General features: G+C 36.3%; 1 pseudogene; it reads left to right on the top strand.

The window, feature by feature from the left end:
- Positions 1-14,106: 14,106 nt before the first annotated feature.
- On the top strand, positions 14,107-14,732 carry LOC145067457 (uncharacterized; annotated as a pseudogene).
- Positions 14,733-24,029: the final 9,297 nt, after the last annotated feature.

Raw genomic sequence — 24,029 nt, 5'->3', positions numbered from 1 at the left:
TAACGAGATTCTCTACAACATCAAATAATAAAATTTTACTTTTTTCAAATTTTATATTTTCACTAAATTTTCATTATTTGGCTATTAATTGGAATCTCATAAGACTTCCAATATTTTATGAGTGATTCTAAACATAGTTTTACTTCATTTCTAGTAAAAACTATCTGTTAGAACTCAACACTCAATTTTATTTACTTTTAATAATAACAATACACAATTTCAGAACGTGTATGTTACAATATGTATCACTGATTTACATAATCGGCCCCTGTTAATTTAATCAGTCTCTTTTGATCACTAAATTAATTCCAAATTAATTCTTGCTCAATACCAATTGAATAATAATTAATATATTATTCTTATAATATATTAATAAATCATAAATAACCTCTTTCTTAAATATCCTTTCCATCAAATTATTCCAGTGAATGCAACCCAAATGGACCATGATACTATCGGGTTAAGTACATACCAATTATAGTTATGGGCTTAGACACCTAATCCAATAGTCTCCCAGTTAGATATGTCTAACAACTATAAATGCAAGTACGACTTCAAAAACCGACTAGCAATCGTAGCTCTCAAAAGCCGCTGTCATCTCTGATCAATATCGCGTCCTTTAGATAAGGGATCGTATAATCCTCTGTTCTTCAAGATATCATGTGGACAAAGACATGGAATGAAGTCATACTCCTTTTCCAATAGTTTGTCTCCCGATTTCTGATTTTTTTGACATAGAACTTAATTAAACACATCAATTGAGTCCTGACCGGGCCTGACACATAAGTCAAAACAAAATCATCGAAGGGCGCAAGATATCGCTTTTATTCCTCTTAGGATAAAAGGAACATGCAATCTTCGAATTATATGCTTTTACTATTTATTTGTTAAATCATACACAACAACATGTTTTATAACATCAAGTTACTGATGCGTTTACGCACTATCAATATACAACCAACTCGTAATCAACAACTCATATATATTGGTTTGAAGATTATATGATATTATCGTCTCACAATCACTCATGATAAAATTCCATGAAGTGATTCATGTGAGCGTGGGTTTAATCCAATACTCAAATCTTATTCCAGGAGCACTCATGAACGTTGTAGCAAACTTTTACTATATCTAAACACCTTAGACAATCTACAAGCCAATTCATGACAGTCTAACCTCATAGCCTACTTCCATTGACCAAATATGTCTTTGGGCCATAAAGTCTCGAAATTTAAGACTTTGGACGTCCAAAAAGTTCTTAATACTTGGTCTTAACCCATTAAGACCTTCCTACTATATGCATGAGACATTTTAAGCCGCTGGGGCATCATTTTTATCACTTAGAACCCTTTATAGGGTCTGAAAGGACACATTATTACGTTCAAACCATAACATGCACCAACTTGGGACTTTTGGGACAAGAAATGGTTTCATAAAGCTACTAATGCTAGATCTACATCATACATACATAAAGGTTGGAGCTTTTTACCTTATAGAGCTTCTAGAGCACAAAGAAACTTCATATCTACAATCTTGTCCTCATTCTCCAACTTCTTGATGCAATGCCTTCTTCTCCAACTACTCAAAGCACACTATTTTAGCTCACACACTCAAGAAAGAGGTTAGGGTTTGGGGAAAACGGCTTAAATCTATGGAGGCTGAGGTGATGGAGGGTTTTGAGCCCATTAGGACGTTTATATAGCACTCATACCCAAAATATTAGGGTTTCCACCTGATGTAAGTACGCTTAGCATACACAAGTGTACACCTAGCGTACTAGGGCGCACCTAGTACGCTCATCGTACCTTATGTACGCTTAGCGTACTCTCTTGATCCCAAAGTTGCAACTTTAGCCCTCAGTCCTCTAGTAGCTTCACTCTTCCAACCTTATGGACAACAAATGACAAAATAATAATAAAAGAGAGGATTTGGAAATACCTGCAAAATCTCGGGATATTACAGTAAGAACAAAGCTTAGTGAGTTTCCCCAAAATGACATATATAATATACATATACATATAACAAGACGTGGCTGTGTTAGGTCCGTATCAACCCCATATGAAAAAATGTAGTTGTTTTGGGTCCGTATCAACCCCTGAGGCCGTATCAACCACGAGTCCATAATGACTCTACATAACAAAAAGTAGTTGTGTCAGGTCCATATCTACTCTACATACATAAAACATACAACCATATCAAAAAGAGTCACAAAGACAACATGCACATACAAGCATATCAGTAAGTGGCATGAAGACCACTACTATCCTATAACATAATCCAGTGGGCTGACATTGGTTCCTTCAACCCACAAGCATAGCAAGGAGACTCACCTCAATCTGAGACAACTGAAAAACACACGCGTTGTTGCCACTGGGTTACTCACAATGAGCACATCCAAATTATTCCTAATTTATAGTTAGGAATATTTCCCATAACTCAAGTTCTAATTCATATATATTCATAACAATTGGTAAAAGGCTACTTTACCTTTCCTATATTTGGCCTAACAAAGCAAGGCCCAAACCCAAAATGACTAAAGGCCTAAAAATGGCCCCAAATCTATTCAGGTGTGTACGCCCAACGTACCAACCTGGTATGCCTAACGTACAACGTTGAATCCCAAAATCATCTTCGAACCCCTTAATGCCTTACAACAACATGCATAACTTCCATATTGATTCTTATGCGACGTACCAAGTCATAAAGTTCTTAATTTTATGACTTTGCAAGACTTATGGGACGTCCCAAGTCACATTTTTAAGGTTCCTAATAACTCCATAATGGATAAAGGGACCCAAAGTTCATATTTTTCACCTTAATCCATTAAGTCCAAGTCTCCAACCTTCATATCTGAATCAATATGATGTTTAGATGGATAAAGTTTCCAAATTTATCCATAACAAGGTCACAAACTTTCAAGATCTAAACTTTATGCACTAAAGTGACCAAAAGCTCATAACACCCAAGAGTAGCTAGATCTATCAAATGGATCATCAAGATTCAAACTTTATACCTGTAGAAGAAACATCAAGGTGAACAAAGTCTTGATCTACAAGCTCCAATGCAACTGACACATCTCTAATGAGCTCCATCTTCTGCAAAATGCACCAAGAACACTCTAAAGCACTTAAAAACACCTTCATTTTGCTCACAAGGCTCAAAATAGGGTTTGGGTTTCATGGGAGGGTGTTGGAGAGGTGGAGGCTGAGAATGGAGTGGGTTTATGGAAGTTAAGGAACTTAAATAGGTCTCAAACCATGAAAATAGGGTTTAGGCACTAATCGCGTACTCCAAGTACGCCGGCTTACTCGATGAATGTCTAGTACACCCAACATACTCCAGGTACGCCCAGTGTACTCTATGTATGCCTAGTACGCTCAGCATACTCCAAGTATGCCCAACGTACTAGAATAATCCTGTAACACTCCAATTCGGGTATTACTCTTTAGATCCTTGAAAAGGAAAAGATGGCACAAAAGGTCCCTTAGTACACGGGGCGTACTCCAGGAGTATGCTAAGCATACTAAGGATGCATGATCGCGGAAAGTGGCCATGTACACAGGGTGTACGCGACAGAGCGCCAAAACCCTAGTTCTCGGACTTGACACCTATTTAAACACCCTTAACCCTCTTGGACCAAACCTTAGTCGACCTCCATCGTCTTATTTCCCCCTTCTACACTAGAGATACCTTGTGAGAGTGTTTTTGAGCTTAAGGAGTGTATTTGTGGCCATTTTAGTGTCCATTCAAGAAGGAGTTGCTAAGCAAGCTTAGAGTGGCATTGGACTTCAAGAATTTGCATCTAGTTCACCTTGAAGAGCTTCTGGAGGTATAAATCTTTGATCTTGCCATCTTATACATTAGATCTAGCTAGGGTTTTCAATTTTGTCCCTTTAGTTGCTTTTGGACCTTTTCTTGAGAGTTGAGCAACTCCAGAGTCTAGAATCGTTAGATATGATCCTTGTAAGCATGCTACATGCATAAAGGTGCTAGCTTTCTATGAAGTCCTAGTGTGAAGAATGTAGTTGTTTAAGTCCCATATAGCATGCAAGGGCATAAAGTTTCCAACTCTATTCCCTAGGACGTCTAAATCAGCTCAGATCTAATAATGGACGTCAGAACATCGAGTATTAAGCACTTAATGGAAGAAAGTGCTTAATATGTTTTTACGTTTGACGTAAGTTCGAGTACGCTACGTGTATAACTCAGGGACTCGGTACGCTACGCGTACCAGGGTGGTACGCAAGGTGTACACACCTCAGATGGGCTCAGACTTATTTTGGGCTTGTAAGATTTTGTGCCTTAATTAGTCATTAGGCATGGTCACATTTTGAGTTAGTGGGCCAGTTTATCTGTTTTCGAACATGGATACTTTTATTGGGCTTTATTGGGCCATGAGGCCCATTAGTGATCTTAGACATGGATTTTGGGCCCATTAGCAAATGAAGACCTTTTGGGCCATTGTGAAAGGACTTGGTATTTTGGTAATTTAATTGGATTGTTTTCTGTCCTAATCTTGGGAAATGGTATTATTGTTCAACATGGGTGGTTATGTACATTTAGGAGGGCAACTTTCGGATTCAGCAGACAGAGGTGAGCCTCCTCACCATACCAATGGGTTTAAGGCACCAATGCCGACCCATTTTGTGATATGTGGTACACTAGATGTAGTAGAGATATGTGTTATGATAGTTAATTATATGCTAAGTGGTATGCTAGTGATTATATGACACTTTTAAGGAAGACCATGGGGCGAGCCCCTGACACTTGGACAAGAACATGTGGGGCAGCTCATGGCTTGATGGTTAAAGACCATGAGGGGAGCCCATGGTGGTCGAATGAAATACCATGTGGGGGAGCCCATGACTTGTTGGTTAAAGACCATGGGGGAGCCCATGGTATTCTTATATGTTTGTATGCATGGCTTATGTGATATATGTAGCTTTTATAGCTAATATGATATATGTTATGTGGTTTGTGTGTGGGGTATGCTGTGGGGAAGTCACTAAGAATTAGCTTACAATTTGTGGATTTGTTTCAGGTACTTCCAAGCCTAAGGGCAAGGGCAAGGCTTGATGGCGTGGCGTGCACTCTGTCTCAGGCATTTTTATGGGACACTCTGATGTATTTAAATAAAATTGTAATTGATATGAATTTTGAAAACAATTATATTTGGGATTTCATGGTTTGTGGAAAGTATTTTGGGTAATTAAAAATGAAAAATTTCTTTAGAAAATTGGGTTCTTACAAAGCCCCAACACCTTCCTAACTTCAAACGGTCATTACTTCTTCGTTCGAACTCTGTTTTCGACGATCTTTATACCCTCGGAAAGGTATTGAAGAGATCTACAACCCTGTCTAAATAATTTTAACTTAAAACGCATCGAACTAAAATCATTAATTCATAAAATAAGTCTGAAACATCACTTTTCCCATTATACCCTTGGCTCCAAAGCACAAACCAAACTCTTGGATCACATAATCTACATTACCCACATCCAAATGGGTCTAAACCCTATTACCTTGAAACCCAAGGTATTTACTTGATCCATTTATTGTCCATAATCCTGAAATAAGAAATTTCTTGAAACAAGATGTTACAATAGCAATAAATAACATCATGCTATCAGTTTATTAGAATTTTAAGTTTTCTATACTACTTTCCAAACTGTTTTAGGTATGCTTTTACAAAAAAAAGTGCAATAATTTATTTATCAAGTTTACTATTTTACTTTACAAAATGCATCCTCAATTTCTTTGGATGTCTTTAATACTTCAAATTGATAGTTACATGTTATAAGTTTAATTTTAATACAATATATATATATATATATATATATATATATATATATATATATAAATATATATATATATATATATATATATATATATATATATTTATACATATATATATATATATATATATATATATATAGAGAGAGAGAGAGAGAGAGAGAGTTGATCTGTACACAACAATTTTTCTCCCTACACAACAATTGGTGCTTTAAAATGTTGTATTATACAACTATATAATGCATGAATTGTTGTGTATGACAAAAAACTGTTGTGTACGAATCACTTCTTATATATATAATCAAATTATGACAATTACCACTATTAATGTGATTTATTGGTGATGATGTGGTAACTAAGGTTATGTTTGGTTAAGAAAAATTGTGCTATGTTTTTTGCTTTTTGCTTTCAGAAAAATAAAATATGTTTTCCTAAATTGTGTTTTTTTAAATTGACATAGTTTTTTTTTTTCTTTTTAAGAAAATTTAGATAACATCTTTCGATGGTTGGTCAAACTCTTACATAATATTATTCATGATATGGCTTGAATCTTGGATTCATTTACAGACGGTTAATCCTAAAATTCTCACAATTTTTGCTCATTGTAAAAACTTAGGAAGAAAATCAATTGTAAATATGAAATAATCAATATAAAACTTATAAAATTATGAAAATGAATAATTTGTGTATAAATGATTAAATTACATGGCACTTTGCTGTAAATGAACGAATTACAAACAAGTATTAGATCGTTCGTTTTCAAAGGAAATCGTTTTTTTTCACTTTTTTTTTGCACATGCCTACGAAATAATCATATACTAATAATTTGATAAATAAATAACACCTACAAAGAAACTATTTATCGCCTAATAAATGGTACAGTTGTTGATACGTGTTGATTGTACTAGTTTTAATCCTACTAACATAAACACAAATACAAACACACGAAAGGCAGTGTACCTATTGATTAGCAGTTTAGTTTAGATAAGTAGGGTATCAAACACAAGGAACGGTAAACAATTAAAATTAATACTAATATTATCTAAATAAAACAATATTTAAATGTGGGTTATTCTCTAGTTTTGCAAGATTAGAAACATAAGTAATTACTAAACACTTAAACAAATGACAATTAACAACTAAAAGAGAAGCAAAAGACAACTAGATTCAATATGATAAAAGAGACTTCTGTTTAAATTCGATTCACTTATTCCTATGGTTGATTTGGTGGCAAGTGCAATGAATTAATATATCAATGGTTACCGATTTCTAATATGATTATATTCATGTTCACTATTAATAATCCCTTAGCAAACAAGTTAATTCAAACAGTGGCCAGTTAACTAACAAGTTTCCTAGTGTTCGGTTCGAATCGAGTAAGTCTTGTAATATTAGTTAACTAAATTGGTTGATTCAATTAACTCATATGTGGTTGGTCATCGCACATTAGCTTACTTATTTTCTAGTTAACCCTAGGTTCATGTTCACTAATACTAGGCATACAATTTTGTTTTCACAAAACTATAAAATTCAAGCAATCAAGAAGATGTTCATACAACTCAATATACTTAGTTATTAATAGAAAATAATTATCATTAACACATAAGGATCTTTTAACAAGCTTAACAAGATAAATAACCAAATCAATATAATCCAATCCACTTAATCAAACCATATTCATAAGATCCTCTACATCTAAACAAAAGTATGGAGTTTAGCCCATAACTTCAGCAAATAACATCATAAAAGCAAAATCCATCAATGTAAACAACAGAATTAAGTAACTTACTAATGATTATGCCTTTAGATCTTTTCAATTCCAAGCCTCTAGTTGAATCTAGAAAACCACAGCTTCTAAGAACCTCTCTGGCCTCCAAAAGTTGCTAAAAGCCTCCAGCAAAAAGTTAGGGTTTCGAATGAAAACGTTCTATATATAGATTCTAAAAATCAACTCCAACTCGTCGAGTTTTATGGACAAACTCGTTGAGTTTTTTTTACTTAAATCGTATGTACAACAAGACACTCTTTTGTTGGGAACTTGCTTGCAACTCGTTGAGTTAGTTGAATAAACTCGACGAGTTCTTCTTCAAATTTGACTTCTTTCTTCAAAATCCAAGTTCCAAGCTTCCAATTACTAGTTTCGCTTCCTTTTCCATCTGAACATGTCTTCATTGTTGAAAATGAAGTTTTAACATAATTAAGCACCTTTTTTTCATTATTTGATATAAAATCAACATAAAGTATTAAGATATTTTATGATTAAGTATGCCCATATCAGTTGCACAACTAGCAATAAATAATCTGACAAAAGGAATTACCAGGTAGGGACGAGCATCGGTCCGATTCGATTCTACAAGTAAGTGTTCTCTTAGAGATGGGTTGGATTTGGATTCGGCCGGACCGAGATCGAAGATCCAAGAACATATTCAATAACAAGTGGAGAACTAGGAACCAGACCAAATACATCGGTTCCAGTTCAGATTTGTTCTCGGTTTGGTCCTGACTACCAGGTGAAATATGCATCCATTTTATCTAACATAAAACAATTCACCAATATCCAAAAAGGAATAATCTTGTGCCAAAGTGTAACATCCAGTTTCGAGAAGTTTCTTATTCCAACATTATGGACAATAAATGGACCAAGGCCTTGAGCTTCAAGGGAATGAGGTTTAGACCTTATTGGATGGGGATAATGTCCAATAAGTGATTAAAGCATTGGTTCGTGTCTTGAAGTCAAAGGGTAAAATTGGAAAAGTGATATTTTAGACTTCTTTCATGAATTATAGATTTTAGTTCGGTGTGTTTTAAGTCAAAAGTAATTAGATAGGGTTGTGGGTGTCATCAATACCTTTCCGTGCAAAAAAAGAACGCTGAAAACAGAGTTGAAACGAAGAAGTTATGACTTTTGAAGTTCATGTGAAATTGGGTGACAACCTGTTCTCAAGGGGTGAGAAGTAATTCTCATGATGTGAGAGTCCTCACGAGGTGATAATATATTCTCACGATGTGAAAACTATGCAACCCAAAGCCCACAAAATTTTTAGGGTTTTAAATGTATTTAAAGGGAATGATTCATGTTTTAGGGTATTTTCTTAGCCTCCATCATATGTAGAACCTCTTGGGAGAAACCCTAGCCTCCATTTTCAACATTTAAGACTCCCTTCTCATTTCTCATCCATTTTTGGAGTTTTAGACAGTTTTGGAGCAATGTTTTCATGCAAGATTGATCCTTGAAGCTTAGCAATTGAAGATCTCAACTTTCACCTATCTTCTAGACCTCTGTAAGTTCTAAAGTTCAAAACTTTATTGCACTTCATCTTTTGATCTAAGCGTATTTGGTGTTTTGGTTCATTTTAATGAGTTTGAGTGAGAGTTGGGAATAAAGTTTGCAACTTTATTACTCTCCAAGGTCCCAAGAACACTGTATGTTTCAGATCTGGACTCCAACACCTTTTGATCACTTTACAATGTTTTCTTGGAGCTCATTGTGACATCCCCAAATTTCGTCATTTTACAACTTCTATTTATGTTTATTTTAAAACAGGGTATTTATTTTGTTGCCAATTGGTACCAAAAATATCCTTGACATGATATAATATCAAATCAAGGCGTTTAAGATGAAATTTCATTGACTTATAAATGTTTGGGATGTCATAACTGATACAAAACATAAGCATAAATGGAGAATCATAATGTCTCATTATACTAACGGTCTACATCTCCTTGACTCTCTCATCATGCGTGCAACTTTATACCAGTATCTGTGATACAAAGAAGTTGAGTGAGTTAGGTTGGGAAACCTGGTGAGTATATATGGATTTCAACCGACAGTAATATAGTTAATATGTTTAATCATCAAACAAGCAACTAAACCAAGTAACCATCCTTGTTTTCTTATTTATTCTTCCCTAAGGGGTTATCCTATGGGTCATCACCTATATTGTGTTTACGTAGCATCTCCTACATCACATTTCCTTACATTTTTATTGCCAAATACTTTTCCTAAGGATCGAGGCCTACATCGCATAGACAGTACTGTTTCGGGGATTACTCCCCTAATACGTGTCAAGTATGGGTTAGAGTATCATCACATGAGTATGTAGTTACTACATCGCCTGAACTCGTAATTCATCAGCTACAGGTTATAACCCTGTTGCTATTTCCACATGACTTGTTTAGATTAGTCAATGGTCTCCATTTATACTCTAGTAGATGACTACACCGCAAGTCAAGGTCATGGCATCTCCTAGTCATCTCCTATTTATCATCACAGATTTATCATTACCTATCTACCATCACCGATCTATCATCTCCTTATGTACCATCCCTTATCACAACCCAATACATATTTATAAGTGTATAATACTTATATGATTAAATCAATTTAAATTTCATATCATCCTATATTATCTAACACATAACATTTTCGGCACAGATAATAAGCACATAAAGTAGATAATTATCTAGATACTTCGTATCTATGTGTAAGATGAAAGTAACTATGCACTCACTTGATAAAGAGATGACTCAAAACTCGGACAATGCTTCACTTTAGCACTTAGATTTTCCTTTGACGTGACCAAGGTTCAATTAACACTAAGTCTTAGGCTAATATTTCTTATGAGTAAAGATAGCCTAGATCCATCATTAAGTCTAAAGTCTAGTGATCTATAGGTGATAACGGATAACCAGGTGGGATCATATCGAAGGTAGGATCCGTTTAGTATACAAAGTATACTGTTTGGAAATCCCACTTTAAACACCTCACTAAATCCAACCTAGACATCATCCCCGTAAGTAAAATATTTAGTAATGCGACATTGAAGTTACTGGTAATCTTATTTATAGATTTCATAACAACGACTATGAATTTAAATATAAGTTATACTAGAATAAAATAGGGTGTACGTATAGGTATACAGGGCATACGTATAGGGACGCAGGGTGTATGCGGGGCGTACTCTAGGAGTATGCTAAGTGTACTAAGGATGCATGATCGCAGAAGGTGGCCGTGTACGTTGGGCGTACGTATAGGTACGCAGGGCGTACGCGACAGAGGGCCAAAACCCTATTTCTCGTACTTGACACCTATATAAACACCGTTAAGCCTCTTAGACCAAAACTTAGTCGGCCTCCATAGTCTTATTTTACCCTTCTACACTAGATATACCTTGTGAGATTGTTTTTGAGCTTAAGGAGTGTATTTGAGGCCATTTTAGTGTCCATTCAAGAAGAAGGAGTTGCTAAGAAAGCTTGGAGTGGCATTGGACTTCAAGAATTTGAATCTAGTTCACCTAGAAGAGCTTCTGGAGGTATAAAGCTTTGATCTTTCCATCTTATTCATTAGATCTAGCTAGGGTTTTCAATTTTGTCCCTTTAGTTGCTTTTGGACCTTCTCTTGAGAGTTGAGCAACTCCAGAGGCTAGAATCGTTAGATCTGAACCTTGTAAGCATGCTACATGCATAAAGGTGCTAGCTTGAAGAGTATCTAGACTCCATGCATGAGTTTGAAGCTTTCTATGAAGTCCTAGTGTGAAGAATGAAGTTTTTTCAGTCCCATATAGCATGCAAGGGCATAAAGTTGCCAACTCTATGCCCTAGGACGTCTCAATGAGATCAGACCTGATACTGGACGTCAGAACATCGAGTATTAAGCACTTAATGGAAGAAAGTGCTTAATATGTTTGTACGTTCGGCTTAAGTTTGAGTATGCTGTGCGTACAACTCAGGGACTCGGTACGCTGTGCGTACCAGGGTGGTACGCAAGGCGTATGCACCTCAGATAGGCTCAGACTTGTTTTGTGCTTGTAAGCTTTTGTGCCTTAATTAGTCATTAGGCATGGTCAGGTTTTGAGTTAGTGGGCCAGTTTATCTGTTTTGGGCCATGGATACTTTGATTGGGCTTTATTGGGCCATGAGGCCCATTAGTGATTTTGGACATGGATTTTGGGCCATTAGCAAAGGGAGACCTTTTGGGCCATTGTAAAAGGACTTTGTATTTTGGTACTTTAATTGGGTTGTGTTCTGTCCTAATCTTGGGAAATGGTATTATTGTTCGGCACGAGTGGTTACGTACTGTTAGGAGGGCAACTTTCGGATTCAGCAGACAAAGGTGAGCCTCCTCACCATACCAATGGGTCTATGGCACCAATGCCGGCCCATTTTGTGATATGTGGTAGACTAGTTGTAGTAGAGATATGTAGTATGATAGTTAATTGTATACTAAGTGGTATGCTAGTGATTATATGACACTTGCAGGGAAGACCATGGGGGAGCCCATGACACTTGGACAAGACCGGCCCATTCTCGGTGCATTCTCATGATTTGACCAACGGGTCTATGGCACCAATGCCGGCCCATTCTCGGTGCATTCTCATGATTTGACCAACGGATAGTCACGACATGACGTTGGCTTTGATTAAGCTGAACATTGACTTTTTAGCCATTTTGACTTTTGGTCAAACTTGGGTAGAATTGATTATTTGACTAAGGATTGGTCTCGGTTTGATTTTAGGGAGTTTGGGTTCGTTGTTATAATGTTGAGGTAGTTGTTGAGCATCGGTTGAGTCGTTTTGGTAAGTCTCTTCATAGTACTCTTAGGTAGTAGGCACCAAGGTCGGCGCACTAGATTATGTTTGTAGGATGATAGTTGTCTTTGTGATACTTACTGGTATGCCTATATGTGCTTGTTGTCTTTGTTACTCTTGTTGATATGGATGTATGCTTAAATATGTTGGATGAAATAGACCCATGGGTTGTTACGGACCCAACACAACAACATCTTGTTTTATGAAGTCATTATGGACTGTGGTTGACTCGGTATTGGGGGTTATTACGGAACCGACATAGCTACATGTTGGTATGGAGTCATTATGGACTCAGGGTTGATACGGACCCATGAGTTTGTTACGGACCCAAAACTGCTATGTGTTGTTATTTATATGTTGTGTGTGGTATTTTGGGGAGAACTCACTAAGCTTTGTGCTCACGATGTTATGGTTTAAACATATTCAGGTACTTCCAGTTTTAAAAAGAAGAGTCCGACTTGATCGTACTGCATCCCTCAAGATTTATTCCATGATGATTGTTTAAGATATTGCTTTGATCGTCTTTTGGGATAATCTATGAATGGTTTTGACTTATTTAAAATGAAAATTTTAATCGGTATTTTTTGGACGTTATACAAAGGAAACTAATCACCACATGAAAGTTGTCCGTTAGAAAAACTATCAATCACGACACATTGCACGGGTACCCACTAGTGTGTGTGTGTGTGTGTCTATATATATATATATATATATATATATATATATATATATATATATTATCATGTTTGTTTAGATCATGCTCTTGATCTTAAGATCTTATGATTTAAAGATCGTATAAGTAAAAAACAATATTGATCATGCTAGGACTTGTATTAAGCAAGGTCTATATTGAGATCTTAGGATTCGAACTAAGATCTTAAGATCTTAACACAACCACATCTTATTTCTCTAGTCTTAAGATCTTATGATTTAAAGATCGTATAAGTAAAAACCAATATTGATCCTGCTAGGATTTGTCTTAAGCAAGGTCTATATTGAGATCTTAGGATTCAAACTATGATCTTAAGATCTTAACACAACCACATCTTATTTCTCTAGTTTTATTATATATTTAAGCCTTAAAAATTCTTTTATTGAACTTAAAATTAAGCATCACAATTTGCAAAAAGTCTCATAGAGTATCATCACTTCATCAGTTAATCCCAAATTAGGCAGAACACACTCATGATATTCTTCTTGTGATCTTATGTTTTTAGTTTACATTAGGGAAAATGACATTGTATCGATCCCTACAATGTTTTGCACATTGTCCCATTCTGTCCCTTAAGTATTTTCCTTGCTTTCTAGATCATTAAAGTTGTTTTTGCCAGGTCAATTTGATCACTTTGGATAAAATAAAGGGCTAATCCGGTTACCCTTTGACACATAGACATTGACCCATTTTTCCTTAATATTGACTTTGAAAAGTCAAATAATTCGTCGTCCTCCACCTTCTTCTCTCTCAAAATTTTATCACTCTATAATTCTCACAACTAAAATCAAATGGAATTGGGATAGCTGCAAGGGTGATAGAAATTTTGGATTCCACCAATACTTGCAATCTCATCAATCTTCTTCACTCCCTCCGGATATAATCAAATTTGCTCTAATCTTGACGTTGTTGTTCCAATCAAACTTAGCTATGCCGACTCTTACTTTCTCAACTTCATATCTTCACACAAAAAACCTAAAAAGAAAATTCGTGTAACATTTCCCCTGTAAAACCCTAATACACCTTCTGAAGTCCGTTGATATTGAATCTCTTCGCTCTGTTATCAAATGGAAAACGTTAATTGGTCAACCGACCAGACTTACCGCGACCACCATCTCTGAGAGCTTATTTACCACCATCGCCCCATAGACCCCTCAAATCTCGCCTAAAAAATAGAGAGACTTTGTACGGTCTTTTCCTGCTCTCCTTCTCACCTACACTTTCTAAGAGCGTTGGTCGCTCCAGCTACAACTTCGTTGTTGTTGACATGGAACACGAACCATGACGTATCGAGCTCTCTCACGTCTCCATGCTCTCGCCACTGCTCGTACTCCGACGATCCTTCGTTAATCTGACTCTGGCGTAGCATGGGCTAAGAAATCTCTCGATCTTGGACCTCAGGGTATCATGTTCCCCATGATTAAGAGCAAAAAAATGTCAAAAAGAGTCGTCTCCTATTGTAAGTCCCCACAAAACGGAGTTTGTGGCCCTGATAATACCGTCGTTCAGGCCTCCGATTATGGAATCGACAGTGGGTATCTTAGCAATTATGAAGATGAACTTCTGATCATGTATAGGTGGAATCCGAAGAGGGAGTGAAGAAGACCGGTGGGATTGCAAGCATTGATGGGGTTGACTGAAGAAGCCGTATCGTCAATCATCTGATCAGGTGCTTTGTGGTTTTTCATTTAATTAGGTGGCGCTATTAACCGGTTACAAAAGGTCGAGTGACTAAATGGACATGTCACTAACAAGTTTGTTCCCTCATAAAGCACGAAAATAATTTAAGTGACTTAATGAATAAACATACAAAACATCTTAGGGCTGCAGTGTTATTTTTCATTTACAATATCATAATGATCTTGTTTTATTTTCTAATTAAGATGTTTTCTAACTAATTTTTACGGTTTAAATCAAGTTATAATATATACTAAACTATACTATAGACCGGATAAAGACCTTGTGAACAAAATTTTATATAAGTTCGTTTTAATGGGATCTTTGAATTCCGATCTTATAAAACGTAATACAATCTTATTTAATGTCCTAAATTGTTCAAACAAATTAGAAAATACATTTTCATTACTGTATCAAAATATACGTTGTTAGGGAAGTTCCCTTTCCAAAAAAAAATATACTTTGTTGTAAAATGACTCAACCAACCGTCAAAAGCATAAACATAAATTTATATATCCTTGGAATAAGAAACTTATATTCGGTTGCTTATAAACATGCATTTTTTAACGCTAGCATATTTATTTAGTCATATCTAGTTATAGGTTAATATTGCCGTTCTAAAAAGATATAGGTTGATATTATAAAGTGACAACATCGTTTCTCTTATCTACCATCATTTTTCCTTAAAGGAAAGACGTTGATTCCTATTAACGAATAGTTGGACATGACGATTAAAATCATTAAATCTAGCTTACGCAAACTCCAAACGATTGAGAAAATAAATCCTCATATATTTTCCTCTGGTTCAAGACCTAACATGTTTTTTCCATGTTAGCTTAATTTAATGTATGCCACGTAGGAATGGGTCAATTTGGATCAACGTTTTCCATCAAAAAAATGAAATTTAAGTTGCCATTGGTCATATTATATAGCTTAAAGAGAAAGTTAAAAGATTTTAGAAAGTGTAAGAGGTTTGTTACCTTTAACCTTTAGTATTAACACCGAATTATGGTACTGAAATAAATATACAAAGAGTAAACACAAAAAAAATTAGTATTTCGAGGATCGAAATTGCTACAACCAAAGAAAAAGAATCGTTAAAAATGAATAGTTGTGATATGTGACATTGAAAAGTTTTTGCAACGAAAAGGCTTGAATAGAATGTTCGAATTTGGACGACATGATGAGTAAGAAAAATACGAGGCATGAGTCATACCGACCCACACGTTACATTCTGTTATTTAATTATGTCAATCCCTTTTCCTTCTTTTGACTCATATCGGACTCATACCTGCCCTACTCTTGATGACCACAACCATATCAGTCCCTACATACACACATTTGTTTTCAACTTAACCAATTTCCAACAAACATTTTCTAAAGACAGGTAAATCTAGAAACGTATATGATGTGTATAGCTTTGTAAAAATACGTACAAATACATTGACATTGAGCGAAAGTAAAAAACACACGTTATGGAGAAAAAAAAGTACATAAAAGTGTCTAATAGATTCAAAGTTAAAAGTAATTATGTTTAGAACCAGCGGAATTAAATAATTGTTCTCAGGAATTAAACTGAGTAAATTTAATTGATCAACAAGACAAATGGGTGTGGTTCGAAGATGCATTTGGTTCATTAATGGTAGATTCTTTGAAGAAAACAATTGAAAGGAATATGTTTTGATGTTTTCTAAAGGATGTTACTTGCATTTTGGAATAATTGGATATCATTAAATGTTAATTTCTACGGATGGAGGGTGGTCTTGAACAATATACCATCAAAGGTAGCACTCTCAAGAAGGGGTGGGTGATAAACTCCATCCATTATGCAAATTGTGATGTGGTTGACCAATCTATGTTATATGTAAACTAACATAAAGAGAAATGGCTAGAGTTTTATTATTGAAAGGAAAATTTGAAATTACAAAATTGATATAAGATCATAAATAGGAAAGCAATTTACGATTAACCCAACTAAATTGATAAACAAAAGGTCCAACATAAAATAATACGGAAATAGTTTATTATGCTAACACCTCACCATACTCTCTCAAACCCACAATGCGACAACAGTAATTATTGACAGTTTTCAGACAAGAAGCGGAAACAAGACACCAATTGAGTCTGTGAAAATATTAGCAATCTGCAACGCTGATGGTGCATATGGTAGTGAGATTGTTCCAAGATGAAAGGGAACAAGAGACCCTAAAACTGAGTCCGTGAAGATTAATGAATCACCAAGGAAAATACAGAAACTAGTAGTAGAATTGTGATGATTAGAATCGATATCCCAATCAACATCAGTATAAGCACACAACTCTATAGAAGACGTGGAAGTGAACAAGAGACTCTCTAAAACCAAGTCAATGAAGATATATCATGTCACACCCTCGGTCGGTGGTGGAAACGCATGGTTGTGCGACGTCCCATGGATCACAGATATTGATTACACTAAACAATACACAAAAGTATAACATAACTATCACTTTCATTACAAAGTAATATATTACATATCGTATTAAGTGTTTAGAATACGGGAAACTAAAATACAAGTAGTGCCTTATAAGATAGGTGTTATATTTATTAGCTTTTAGGCGTGTTTATCAATGTTACAATGAGTTCCTATAATCGAGCTGCAGACGAGTTGTTGCCCCTCACAACGCTTCTTCAGATGTCATAATGTTTAGACAATTATCACCCGTGACTTGAGATGGTTGTTGCTAGCAACCACATTTGGGGTTGTCAACTCGTATAGATATATACATAACTCACCTGCTCAAATAAGATTTAACGATTATAGGTTGGGGTCTTTGCTAAGTATTACACTTAGGTGATGAATATTTCTCATGTAAACAATTAGCTGAGTATGTAACATTCCAAAAATTATGATAAAAATTTTCATTATTAATTTATAAGAAACAATTGTTTTAAAATGAAAACCATATCCAATAAGTGTCAAATACAAATATTCCCAAGATCCGTGTAACATAAAATCTCTAAAAACATGGCACCGAAGGATGTGTACAATCACTCCTTCGCCTTGCCACGGTCATTGGCTGAAACAATAAACTAAAAATGTAAGCCAAAGATTAGTGAGTTCCCCCAAAGTACCACCATACAACATAACATAGACAAACATTGCATGCTGGGTTCAATCAATCATCAGACTGGAATACCCCCGACCCAATCAGTCAACGGACTGGAATGCCACTATACAAAGAGTCCAATCAATCATCGGACTGGAATACCCTCATGTCCACTCTTTCGTCGGAAAGGAATACCCCCAGTCCGTTGGCTCACACACATAGCAGTAAAGCCTCAACCCAAAACCAGAACATGTCGAGGAATGTGATCCTCACGTTGTGAAACCCTTGTGCACACGTCGTGAAATTGCTCTGATAAGAAGTTCATAATGAAACTCTTAATCTCTTTTTGGCCAAGCAACCAAATCCTCCCTAGTGTCTTATTTACTCCAGAACATCATAAAAATTGTGGCTTTTTGGACATGCATGTACCATACACTAACTATGGCACAAAAGAAGGAAATGACACTAAACTCTTGCAAGAGTCTTAAAGCTCAATCATATTCCAGATCTAGCAACTATACCACTCAAGGGACACTACAGATCCATAAAGTAGGAAACTTTATGGGTTTCAACCACTACATCATCTTTTATATGAAAGATTAAGCCTGAAAATATAGATCTAAGCTTATGGACTCATAAAGCAATGAACTTGATACTTAAAAAAGGTCCAGAAGGAGTGAGAATTCTTGATGGAGAGAATTGAATGCAAAAATGATGGACTAGATGCTCTTCCTCTTTTTTCTTCTTAGCTAAATCACCACATAGAAGCTCTATATCTAATATGGATGCTAGGTTTTCAAATGGGAGTGCAAGGAGGTGATGGAGACTGAGGGTGGGCTAACCCTAGCCATAACTTCCTTTAAATACATAGTAAAACCCCTGAAATTAGGGTTTCCTCTCAGGCTGATCTCACGTCATGAGCCATATGTGCTCACGTAGTGAGCCTAAAGATGATGCGCGATTTCATTAATATCCTCACGACGTGACATACATATCTCATGTCGTGAGTAGGGCAAAACCTTTGAATTTTTAATTTGACAATTTCTCATCTAAACTTAATGTTACAATTCTTCCCCAGTTGAACTAGACTTTATCCTTGAAAGTTTCCTGCCGTGAAAAACTTAGGGTAATGCTCCCGCATCTCCGACTCAGGTTCCCACATCCATTCAGAACCTTTCTGATGCTGCCACTGAACCTTGACCAAAGACACAACCTTATTGCGCATGACCTTCATCTTCCAATATAAGAAAGCCATTGGTCTCTTAATATAACTCAAACAATCATCAACCTGAACATCATTCAGAGAAAAAACCGCTTAATTATCAGCCACACACTTCCGAAGCTGCGAAACATGGAAGGTGTTGTGGGTCTGACTAAGCTCCTCCGGAAAACCCAGCCTATAAACTACTTTGCCAACCCTGGCAACCACTAGAAATGGCCTAATATAACAAGGCCCCAATTTTTCCCTCTTCCTGAAGCGTATTACACCCTTCAAGGGTGATACCTTCAACAAAACAATGTCTCCAACCTGTAACTCCAGCTCATATCGACGCTTATCGGCATAACTATTTTGCCAACTCTAAGCTGTCTGCAGCCTCTTCCTGGTCTATTGAATAAGCACCATCGTCTGAAGGACCATTTGAATCCTTCCCATAACCCTGTAACCGACCACTCCCCAAAAGACCAGGGTACGTCATTTCCTACCATTGAGAAACTCAAATGGCAGTGCACTGATACTGGTGAAACATCCATAAAAGTCATAAAAATTTAAAACTTTTTTCAAGCATTCAAAAACCATTATTTATTACAAAATGTTTTCAAAATAGTCTCATATCAGAGTATCCCAGAAATCAAATCATAAAAATGCGAGGAGGTGCACGATCACGCTTTCTCCTTCCCGCGATCATCTGAAGTACCTGAAACAAAATCCAAAACTGTAAGCCCGAAGCTTAGTGAGTTCTTCCAAAATACCAACGACATACAAACCATAACCATATCATAACAAAAGAGCATGCATATAGAGTTTGCAGTATGACTCGACCACCCGCACCGGGCCTTCGGTCAATGTGGTCCACACTCAGAACCTTCAGCATGTCTGGTCCACCCTATCGGGCCTTCAACCTATCTGGACCATTCTCCGGGCCTTCAGCCTGACTGATATGCACCATTGGACCTGGAGTCTATTCAGGCTGCCCTGGGTATGTTGGTGTTCAGCACAAAGCAGGTCCACGTCAAACCAACCCAAAACATACAATCAATACATATATATATATATATATATATATATATATATATATATATATATATATATATATATATATATCAAACGCTGGCTAGCATGTACAAACAGTCAAACCGATCTAACAAATCACTAATCATAGCATCATCCTACATACTAGGATACCGACCTAACAGGTCACTAACATAGCATCATCGTATATACCAGGATACCGACCTAACAGGTCACTAAGCATATCATCATGCAATAACCAGTATAACAATCCAAAAAGAAGGGTCGGCATTGGCGCCTTCGGCCCTATTAGTATGGTAAGGACAACTCACCTCAGAATGTCGATCGGAACTGAAATATCAAACTCCCGAAGCATGACTCCAAACACCGACATCTACAACCACCATTGATCCAATTCCATAAGTTACCAAAATACCCTCAGAAGTCAAACTAGTCAACCCTTGGTCAAAGTCAAAGTCAATCAGTCAAGGTCAACAGTCCATGTTGACCTAACTCGTTGAGTGCAGCTTACAGACTCCTCGAGTTCCTTTAGAACTCCTAAAGTCGCGAAATCCCCAGTCAACTCGCCGAGTTACCAAATAACTCGTCGAGTCCATGCAGCATCCAGATTATCGCAAAAACCCTAACCTACTCGTCGAGTAATCTCGCTAACCATTCGAGTTCATGTAGAATCCAGAAAGCGGGAAACCATCATCCAACTCGTCGAGTTGACTATGCAACTCGTCGAGTTGACAATGCAACTCGTCGAGTTCCTTCAACCATTTCGCATTTAGATCATTCCAGTTGAGTTCATACCTCCAAACTCCATATCTACCTTTCTAGGGTGAAGTTACCACGTAAATTTGCTAACTTTACATGAATGTAAGGTCTCCAAAGTCTTAAAACACCAAAAGTAAGTCAAAGAAGAAGTTTAGGGCATGGAGAAGGGCCAAAGCTTCATAAATCTTGAGGCTTTATGTCAAAGAGGACCTAGAGGAGTCCAAATCTAAAACCATGTCCTTGTAACAAACTCAAACCCGAAAGTGACTCCATTTTGCACTAGAAATGACCATTTTCTTTCACAAAGGAAGATCTAAGCAATAAGAAGTCAAGGTATTAACTTTATACCTCAGATTGGTTGCCAATATAAAGTAGATAACGGATCTATAGCCTTCTTCTTGATCCAAACTCCTCAACCTTCAAGTTTCCTTTCAAAATAGCACCCAAAATGACTTCTAAGCTCACACACTCACATAATGGGGAGATTAGGGTTTTTTCAGGTAAGGGGACAATGAAAAGGTGGTAAGGAGGCTAGAAGGAGGACTTAAGGCCCTTTAAATAGGGTGAAAACCCTAAAAATTAGGGTTTTCATGCACAACCTTGATGAGTTGAAAACTCTTTTAAGATCGAATAGATTCTTAACAAGCAAATCAAGAAAACAAGTAAAAACGGGAACAACCAATGAATTAAAGAAGTGCTGAATGATTAATATGCAACACTTTATAAGAGCTCGATAAAGAACTTCTACTGTAGAGGTGTGCTAGGGTTATAATACAATGAAAGAGAAAACTATCAAAAAGCGTACATACTATGATGCATGCATAAACTATATAATGTAAACCGTAATAAATGTAATGCGGTTGGACATGCCCATAACCGAGAATACAATAGACTTTAACAAAAGCCTAATGATGCAACACTTCATAACTAAACAATCTCCCCTTTGCGTCAATTGAGGTGAGAGATTAATGTGTCACAACTTGAATAGTCTTCTTAACTATTTTAAACAGCTTCGATATCATAGCTAGAATAGTACGACAAAAGTCGATATACCACAGAATCATGTCACCGAAGATCTTCTTTGCAGCATCGTCATTGGATTTACATCTGTTGACTATGTCTAAAATGTGTTCAATAGTGACAGTGGAAAACAGATGCGTGTCAGACAAAGCGAACATGCACTTCAATGGAGGAGCCGAACCTCCAACATCTTTCATAAACATCGCAGTTAAATGATCAGTGTCAATATTGCCCATACTCATCTTGTTCACATCACTAACTGTTGGAACATGGAAATGCTCTACAAATAATGAGTGATAGTTAGGTTGTATTTTCCCTTTATTGTATTTCTGGTGTAAATACTCTCCCTCCTATATAAAGGGAGAGTTGGTCATATCTTAAATAGCTAGCTCACTTTTTTTTAGTTAGTGATTACTTTTACTCTTCTTACAATGTAGTCTAGAGAGAGAGAAAAGTGGTGGGTTCTCCCACCCAGGGAGAGTTTCTCTCCCACCATGTTCTTCATGCATTAATATTATTATCTCTCTTTGTTCTTATCCTTGTTCCATGAACTCATAATATGTTCTTCATGTTCATACTTACAAAAACACAATTAATATCGATATATCTTACTTCCGCATCCACCGTTCGTTATAAAAATGGGTTCCTACAATTGGTATCAGAGCCATACCTTGAAGATCTCACGATTAGTTCAAGGTAACAACTCCCGTTCGATGATTATCTTGTGATTTTTCTGTGTTCCTGGAAGAAAATTTTTCAAGTTTAAAACCGGAATTTTTTTATGAAGTTCATTCTTAGTTCTATCTTCTGGGTTGAGTCAAATCTTAGTAAAAAAATAAATTGTTGTTGCTGCTACTCGTTATATCTGTTTCTGGAAAAAGATGTTCTTAAAAAGATTATTATTTTTTTGCTGTTGAAGAAATGAAGAAAAATAGGAGAAGAGAATTATTATTGTGGTCTTCAAATTGTTGAAGAATTTGCTCCATGAGTTCTTTTACTCTTGGATGAGAAGACACAAAGTAATCGGTTTATTATTCTTTAAGAAAGTGGAGAAAAGCATTCTTTTTTGGAGATTTTATCTTCCAGCAACTATTATCATTATGAAACCTATGTCTCTTTAATGACAATTTAATGAAATAACCTATGGGTTTAATGGTTTAATGGTTTACACCACAAATAATCTCCTCTGGAGTAGCAGTAGACTCATCAATTTCCTTCAACTCCTTGTCGAGGATATATTCCTTGTCCTTGTAACATGTGACCATCCCGATGTTCCTGATCCAATTATTAAAGTTTGACCCATCAAAGATGACTCTCCCACAAAGGTTCATGAGAGAGATGAAGCCGGTAGGGTTTGAGCCAGAAGCAGCATTGTTGGAAGACATCTAAAAAAAGAAGGACAAGTTTAGATTAGATATAGAATCCTTAATAAGACACCCAAATGTAATATTAAGGCTAGGACCCAACACAATACTTTATAACTTGGAAAAGGGATGCCGTAATCCAAGATATAAAATATTTGAATGTAGGTGAATGACGATTCACCAATTTCCACCATGAAAAATGAAATAAATTATTAGGTTTTAATTGGACTGAAACTCTGAGATTCTTTTGAGATTCATTGAACTTTTTAAAGGCATGTTTAAATCTCGATTGTGCCCTCTCAAGTTTGTGAATGGGATGTCGAGGATCACAAACAAGGTGTGAATAACCATGAAAATTTACTTGGTACCCTTAATGTTTATCACCTAATCAATATGCCGGTTACCCATACGCGCTCCACCGATCTATGATTTATACTAAGTCACCCTTTACCACTCTTACTAGTCCATGTTAGTGGGTCGGTTACCCACACACGCTCCACCAATGACTTGGTAAGGTACAAAGTGTAATTTCATGGGTTAGCACCGATTGCATATTCTCCTAAAGTAACTAAGATTGGGAATTTATAAAAGGGTTACTTACTTTATATTTTTCATTATACTTTTAATGAGGATTATAGTCTTTGTCCTACCTATTCGACTAATGACCCTCCACCAGTCAAGGAAGCGGTGGGTGAGATTGAACACCCATTAAGCTGCCATTCTACAAGCAACAACCTTATACCCCCCTTATAGACCGGCTTCGTGAATCTGGCCTACTAA

The sequence above is a fragment of the Lactuca serriola genome, chromosome 1 (genome assembly GCF_051521515.1).
Source record: "Lactuca serriola cultivar US96UC23 chromosome 1, Lser_US96UC23_V15, whole genome shotgun sequence".
NCBI classification, from domain to species: Eukaryota; Viridiplantae; Streptophyta; class Magnoliopsida; order Asterales; family Asteraceae; genus Lactuca; species Lactuca serriola.
The sequence above is the reverse complement of the archived record's forward strand: the minus strand, read 5'-3'. Positions and strand labels throughout refer to the sequence as shown.